Source organism: Triturus cristatus, chromosome 7, assembly GCF_964204655.1.
Source record: "Triturus cristatus chromosome 7, aTriCri1.1, whole genome shotgun sequence".
Classification (NCBI taxonomy): Eukaryota; Metazoa; Chordata; class Amphibia; order Caudata; family Salamandridae; genus Triturus; species Triturus cristatus.
The window spans coordinates 1,799,434,113-1,799,442,898 of NC_140590.1; positions in this window are offsets into that span (position 1 = coordinate 1,799,434,113).

The following is an 8,786-nucleotide window of genomic DNA, read 5'->3' on the forward strand; positions in this document are numbered from 1 at the left end:
GACTTCAAAGACATGCTTTCGAAGTTCACAGAGGTCCTCCCTTTCTGTCCAGGATCCAGAATCACTACAGTGGGCTATGCAACCCTTTGTGTCAGGACAGGATACAGTCTATTCAGGTGTAAGTGAGGCTGGGTCCAGCTACTCCCTCCCATCCTTCCACGATGGCTCATCAAGTCACACATAACCTCCCATTGTGTGTGGCTGTCTAAGGGGGGATGCACAAAGTCCAACTGCCACCCACCCCAGTCATGTGATCAGAGAGCAGTCACTAAATGGCAAAGTAAGAAAATGCCAACTTTCTAAAAGTGGCATTCTCAGAATTGCAAATTAAAATTCGACTTCACCATAAGTTGGGATTCTAAATTGTGATTCCAGAGACATCAAACTTGAAAAGTCTATCTCTCGATAGTTGAGATTCCACCTTCCCAATATTATCCTACAGGAGACATAGGGTTTGCAGTATTTATAAACTAATTTGAGCGTTTTTCATGACTGGCACATGTAAAGCTTAAAGTTATATGGCCTGCCTTTTAAATGCATTGCATCCTGCCGTCTGGGTTGTCTAGGGCCTACCTTAGGAGTGAAATATATGCATAAAAACGGAAGGTGTGGGCCTGGCAATTTTTTTTTTGCCAGGTTGAAATGGCAGTTTAAACTGCACACATAGGCTCTGCAAAGGCAGGCCAGAGCCATGGTAAGAAGGCTAAGTAAGTGGGTGGTACAAGGAGTGCTACATTAAATATACACTGAAACAAATGTAAATACCTTCAAATACATGATGATCTATAAATATTGGGACCTAATCACAAACGGCACTTTGTAATAAGTACAATAGTACAATGAAATAATACTCACATATTACAAATGCTTTTGATAAACCTGCAGGCAGAGATCTCTGCCTCACTAATCATTCCTGTACAGAGATCTCTGCCATGTGTACAAGTAGATACATGTTTTTGTAATAAATGTGGGCCTGACTTGGCAGAGTGGCTAGAAAATGGGCATTATTTATTGTTTAGTGTGAGTGGTTTATGGAAAGTTAAAAAGAGCTTTAAAATGGAACATGCTCCTACAAATACACACCCAAAAAGGGTAAGACTATTTCTATTCATAAACAAAAGTTCTAAAGTTGCAATAGTTCAAATAGGGACAAAACAGGCTCACATGTACTCTTGCCAAGGCTTGGAGTAAGTCAAGAACTAGACATCGCCATTCAAAGGTACTGTAACACACTTCCACAAAAAAATATTAGGCAAGAAATGGTAACAGAAAACATAGTAAAACAAATGGAAAACTTTTATTTAAAACTTTCAATGTTTTAGTTTACTGTTAATTTTTTATTATTTATGTTTCATAAAATCATAATACAGCAAGGCTTACAACACTTGCAACACACCTGCTAAAAGAAGGGAGGGGGGAGATTGATGACTTAGAACTCCACAACCCATCTACAGGTGAAGTTCATTACAACACCAACCAATCACATTCAGCCTCACCACAGAAAAATGAAATCACACACTGACAACATTTTTCCCTTCACTCTGTTTGTGAATGATTTTGTAGCTTTGCCAATCATTTTGAGGAAAAATTATTTGAGGAGGAGAGAGAGAGTCTAGAGCCAAAGGATCAACACCATTGGCACATCTATCAAAGCAATGATTGCCAGTTACCACTTCTCCCCTGAAGTGGTCCTTTACCTGGTTGCAGACTAGGAATACGATTTATACACAGCCTCCCACATGGTGTCCTTGAACATGTCAAAATATAGGCTGCACTCAATTTCATGGCCAGTGGGTATTTCCAGATGGTCAGTTCTGGCAATGTAGGCATGTCACTGGCAAGCCAAGCTAGATGTTTGCATCAGGTACTAAGATGCATCAATAGAATATCGTACCAGCTTGTTGACTCACACTCACTGGAGGAAAGGGAAAGGAGGGCAAGGCCTGCTTCTCTGATGTCATAGGTGTCATTGGTTGCACCCACATGGCACATTAGCTTCCACACCACACACATCTGCTTTCCTGTAACAGACACTGCATCAATGTGACAGCTGTCTGAGATGCCAGGAGCTGCTTGACTGACTCATAATCTGCCTTTTCTAGAAGAGCACACGGCTACATTTTCTGTTAGTCATGTCTTGAATGATGTTTTTGTTGCTGAGGATTTTGGTGACACGTGACTCATTGGTATTTTACTGCATTTCAAACAAGGGATACATGTGCATTGGGGAATGACATCTCTAACATACTCACTCGTTCCTTGACAACACAGTAGATACACATGACTACAACAATCACTGCATTCATGCTTGTGTACATGATGAGGACATTTACAATAGAAGCACATTTTACAAAATATTATATATTTTTGCTGCAGGTCATTCAGGATATGCTCTTTCTCCTCATACCATCCCAACGCCCAACCACACTACCACAACAAAGGTACAATAAGTCACATATATGAATGCAAGTCATCATTGAACAAAAATGTGTCTAAATCATGCAGGGTGTAGTCTGATGCTTGTTGCACTACTTTACAATATGATGTGGCTTACCTATAGACATTACCTCTAATATACAGCTCTGTTCAGATTCATGGGTGGATTACAGAACAGAAGTCTGGATATGTAAGTGCAAGATCAACTGAATAACTCATTTTTCACTTGAACTTCTAATGTGGTTGCTTCATTTATGTGATTGGACAGTGTATAGTCAATCATGAATGGTGGACTAGTAGAAAAACTTCATGTACCATTCTGAAACAATACAGTTTCAGTAGTATAATTTTAAAATGAAACGTAATATGCCCTCATACCTTATTACATTTACACTTCCATTTCACAATAAATCTATCAACTCTGAGCACTAAAGTGAAATCAATCACTTTAAATTTACAACAAGTCACAATCCACTAACTATAACAAAAACTGTCTTCCCCCAGTGTTTTTAGCATTTTCAGTATGTACGGTAAGGGTGTGTGAAACTTGCATAATTTGATGTAGCGTGATTACTTAAAATTACTGCAAAAATATGCAAAATGCATCTCGTTCTTAAAAAATGTAGTCCTTTTGAGAAAAAATTAAACTTGAAAATATAATTTCAAGTTGATTACCAGTTGCTCACATTCAAAACGCTGCCACTCGCATTCGGATTTGTAGTTTTGTGCTAACAAATTACCTGAATGGTCAGCTCAGATAAGAAATACACCTGAAATGTTTGTTGGCTGCCCATGTTAAAGGAACTGCTGCTCATGCTTAAAGCACTGCCATTCCTGTGCGAATTTGTAGTTTTGTGCTCAAATAATTACCCAAATGGTCTACATGGGTGATAAATCTACCTTAAATACCACTTGCATTAAAAAATTAACTGAACAATACATCTTATGTTAAAATTTCTACACAAAATTATGCGATGTGGTGTAATGGCATAATCTCAGTAATTTGAAAATGATTGGAACTAATGGCAGACTCCAAATGCCGCACCTCTTTGCTGTGTTCCCATATGGTATGAATAATAATATGATTATAGTGGGTGTGCACAAAAATGCTCCTGCATCCGCCGTTAAAGGACACAGACTGCCAAGCAGATAAACAAAATTTGAAAATGATTGGAGCAGTGCACTACCAAATGTTCAGTTAAAGTCACACCAAGTGGTCAATTTTCTTTCCATAGAAATAGTCTTTATTGTAGTTATCCAACAGAAATATGAAGAACGTCTCAGCCAACGCGTGGTCACCATACACCCGGTGGCGGTTTGAGGAAGGAGCACGGCTCCAGAATTCATTGTCGTGCCCTTATCAAGGAGGCATTGACGTTTACCTCAGACATGCCAAATATTATGAAATAACACGGAAATACCACGTCAACTTTATTGGCTCCTCTAGAGACGGACTCTCAACAATACAGATAGTGGACTGACTGTGGAATTAAGATTTATTCTCAAGCATGCCCTGACGAAGTTCAATTCTTTGAACGAAACGCGTTAGCTGAGACGTTCTTCATATTTTTGTTGCATAACTACAATAAAGACTATTTCTATGGAAAGAAAATTGACCACTTGGTGTGACTTTAACTGAACATTTGGTAGTGCACTGCTCCAGTCATTTTCAAATTTTGTTTATCTGCTTGGCAGTCTGTGTCCTTTAACGGCGGATGCAGGAGCATTTTTGTGCACACCCACTATAATCATATTATTATTCATACCATATGGGAACACAGCAAAGAGGTGCGGCATTTGGAGTCTGCCATTAGTTCTTGTCCTTTTGCATAATCTCAGTAACTTCACGTAAATTTTGTTATGTGAAATTACCAAAATTATGCTGGCATATTTAGAATTTCACCCAGGTCTAAGGCAGGGTGGGGCTATCCATTCTCATTGCAGGCATCTCTGCCTACACTTACAAAAAGGAAATGACATACAGGGTCAGAATGTCAGCCATGTTCCGATCACTTCTAAGCCGTCCACTCGCTGCAACATATACCTCCATCCTGCTGCAGCTTTGCACATGATGCAGTGAAGGGGGTGTTCACACAGGAAAGGGAAAAAGTGCCCCAAGAGCTAATCAGAAATTTGTTTCTGGCCAGGATTAAGGCCCAGGACATTATTAATACATCTTCCTGTCGAACACTGACCTTAAGAATAGCACAATACTAACAAACTACTCACTCACTGCACCACCAGCTCCCTTCTCAATGAGATATTGGAAGTTTCAATGTTCCCAAGAGAGTGCAAAGGGTGTTGGGGAAGGAATAGCAAGAAGGGAGATTTGAAACAGTAAAGCTAAATGGTTAGAATGTACCAAACTCTGAACTCCCTGGTTTGCACTTGTTTTTTCAATAGGCTTTTATGTAATAGATGTAGGGCATGACTTATACTTTGACGGAGGACGTTTGTACCCTTACCATGAGAGAGAACATTACTCCCACAGTAGCAAGGGTACTTTGCTTGACATATTTGGAGATGAACTCATGGACCACCTGACATCTTTTGCATTTCCAACCGCAGTCACTGTGGTCCCTGTAAATGCATTGAAAGGTTGACAGCTGGCTCTGTCAATATGACAGAGGTGTGCGTCAAACTTTCAGCATTTTCTTTATGTTCAAAATATAAAATGCCCCTTACCACCCTGTTTTACATGGTGGTGATTGACAATGAAAGCTGGCCATGTGCTCACTCACTCTAAATGAGGTGGGAAAACACAAGGCCAAACCTCTGACAACCCTTTGTGTGTTGTAGGTGAATGTAGGGGATGAATATGCCCTACACGCATCTCTAAATGAGGTGGGCAGAACTTCACTTTGGAGGGGAGGGTACTCTGTCGCTATTGTGATAGATTACCCTTCCTGCAAAGTCTAAATTGGGCCCTTAGTCTCCAGAATCACTCTGCCAATTATTTGGGAAGTCAGATAAAATGGGTGCTCCTCGATTAGTAACAGGCACAACAGTAAAGAAATAAAATATTAGTAATCATGAGGCTCTCAGAGCACTCATATGTTTGTTTTATTCATAACATTTAGGTTTAGATCTGCCGTCAGCTGAGCTAAGCCATATATCCGCAAAGTGTAATGATTTTCCAATGTAACACATTTTTACTAGTCACAACCATTTCAGCCACAGAGCATTTAACCAAATACTGCTAATTCTTCACAAAGAATGTTTACAGTATATTAATTATGCTTCAAATGTTATTCATTTTTCCCCCCAAAATGTGTCATTGTAATTCTACCAAGGTTGAATGGAATACTCCATAACTCTTTTACCAATACACAGTCAAATAATTGAGAGGAACTGCTCCTGCCCAGCAAGCTCCAACTGTTCCTTTCGTGTTTCCACAAGAGTGAGCACATGTGGCTGGACATGATCACTTTCAATACAGCAAATTGCCCAATATGAACCACTTCTGTGAGTCATAGTCTCCATTAGTTTGTATTGACACTTGATGCAAGCACCTCTAAAACAGCCCTGCCAGTGCTTAATGCTTGCTTGAATTATTTGACCATGACTGAGACATCAGATATTCCCCTGATGGGAATGGAGACTCATTGGATGACATGAGGTGTCAAGTCAAAAGTCTGTGTGTTTTTAAGGGAGTATGCGTCTGTCTGACCAACTCCAGATCCAAGTTGTCTTGGTCATGACACATCCATACCACATTTATGGCCCTCCAGAAAGACACTAGTACACAGGAAGGTCCTGAGAGACCTGTCTGATTATCCCCCATTGTCAACAGGAAGCTTTCAAGCTGCAGAGAGGCAACAACTGTAACATATATATATGAATATCAGTGCATATGTGTTATGAAGTGTGGTGCAGTCATGTTTACATTCTTTATCATAATGCAAATGTTGTCTGTAACAAGATGTTATTTGTTTTATCAAAGAACTGAATGATTTAAAAAAAAATCTTAATCCCTCTCAGCTCTACCTAGGGGCCAATTACAATGTCAGTCGGAGGGTTTCCTACCAATATGCTCAGCTTACTGTCCGACTGCCGAATTACGATGTCGGCGGTTGAAGTGTAAACCGTCCGGTCATTCCGACGTGGTTCCCATGGGCTCATGGAGTCTGCTGGCCAGTCAGAGCCACATCGTAATCTCCTATGGACGGCGTTTCCGCCGTCGGCATTATGATGTCGATTTCAGACAGCTTTTCCATGCTGGCCTTTCCAACATGGAAAGGCTGTCATAAAGTGACTTTGGTGGCCCCTAGCAGGGCCCCCTTGCAACAGTGGCCTCTGGTTGTGGTCCGAGGGTGTACGTAGGGTGCCCCTGTAAATCCCTGCACCGTCTGGCAGGCACAGTGCTGTGCCTACCACAGGGTGCAGGGATTAACAAAGATTCCCTTTTCTCTAAGGGGGCTTGTGTGTTACAGCCAGAGTATGGCTATAACACATGCTCCCATAGAGAAATTTCTGAATGCGACCACACCATGTGCAGTCACATCATATTTAGGTGGTTGGGGCTGCCGACCGGAGGTCGGTCAGTCCCGTTTCCGCCATGGTGATGGTTGGAGGAAACTCCAACCAACATCGTAATAAGCCCCCTAGTGTAATGTAATGTTATGGGGTTAAACACAAAGCTAAATGACCTCAATTTTTGGAATTTCAAAAATATATATGCTTTTTTTGCGAAAGCTAGGCAACATCCTCTATCTTTAGATCAGGTTACCTGAATTATAGATCAATGGCTACTTCATTGGGTGTGGCCAACTACCTGCAGATCTTACTATTTAGATAGATATATCATTGTGTTGCCCAATCAAGTTGCAAGATAAAAGATTGCCCATCATAGTTCACTTACTTATTAGCTCTTCTACCAGTCTCTTTATAAAGGTATTTAAATTGCACAACCAAAGCCCCCCCAAGAATAAGGATTCACTTATTTTGCACCTCCTAGAGGGATATATATAACATAGTACTGACAATTGCCCTCCCTTATTATCTTGAATCTTTGATGCATCATATTAACTTTTGGGCATTATGTGTATCCTCACAGAGCAAGAGGACGAGAAGTGGGATATTCCAATTTGCACGACTCCCCATTAAAAGCTGGTCAAATAGCATTTCTCATCTTTCCCTAATGTCTTCACTCATGCAATGACCAAACCCTTTCAGACAAAGAAGGTTAATACCAATTTAAAATAGGCAATTGCAATTGCAAAATATATTGGATTTGCACCCCTGCTTGCCTTTGCTCAATATGGAAGCTATTGCCAGAAGTGACAGTGGTCATGTTGCTCTTTTTGTGTTGTTGCCTGACTAGCTGCCCTCAAATAATAATATTAGAAGTACTGTCAAATGGGCAACCATTTTAATGAGACTTGTCTTACTTTCCAACATATTTAGAGCTTTAGCTGCAGCCCTCATAAAGATCTGTCTGTGGCAGAGTTTCATATTAGTGACAACCATCATATATTATTTAAACCCATAAGAGACTGTTTGCAAAAGGAATCAATGTCACTGCTCCTCAGAAATGAGCAATCACCCTGGTATGACAAGGTCTGTGGACAACCAAAATCTAAATTATGAGCTGCAGATAATTGTTGAAACAAGCATGCTATTATCAAGGCTAGAAATAAGCATCAGTCTGTTCAGGTTGATACATGAAGAAATGGGAAGAAGCAAACTGGCATGGCATGCTCGAGGCAGGAAAAAAGAATGATAAAAGTTTTGCGCTCATGGCAACTTAAAGGTACTTTGTAATGTGGAGTTTTACATTCAACCGCATGTCTGGTCTCAACATATTACAGATCTCTACTCGGACGCTGGCCCAGGTAAACTATCACCAAAGGAAACTGCGCATGTAAATAGCACAATAGCCCCAGATGCATTAATCCATTGAAATGTCATTACATGATACACTCAAAGTTATTCACAGTCTGAAAATTCAGAAAGCCCCTGGTCTGGCTAAGATTCTAGGGGATCTGGGAAATTATGGATCTGTAAGCCTAATCGATAACTTACAGAAAGTATTCATCAGACAAGTACTAGACAAGGTACAAGGCTCTATGTCAGAGACGATATCTTATCCCATCTTCAAGGTGGCTTCAGATCTAAGGTCAGCACAATTGACCAGGTCTTCCATTTTGATTTATTACAAAGGGAAGCAGTCACCATGAAACATGAACATCTTTATGTGGCATTTGTGGATCTGAATGCAGCTTTTGATTTGGTCTTTAGAGCTAAGTTGTGGAAAGTGTTAAATATGATAGGGATCTGGACAACTTTGTGACATTAATAATGTGCTTTTATACTGATAACCATGCTCAAGTCAGATGGGGATGGGAAGG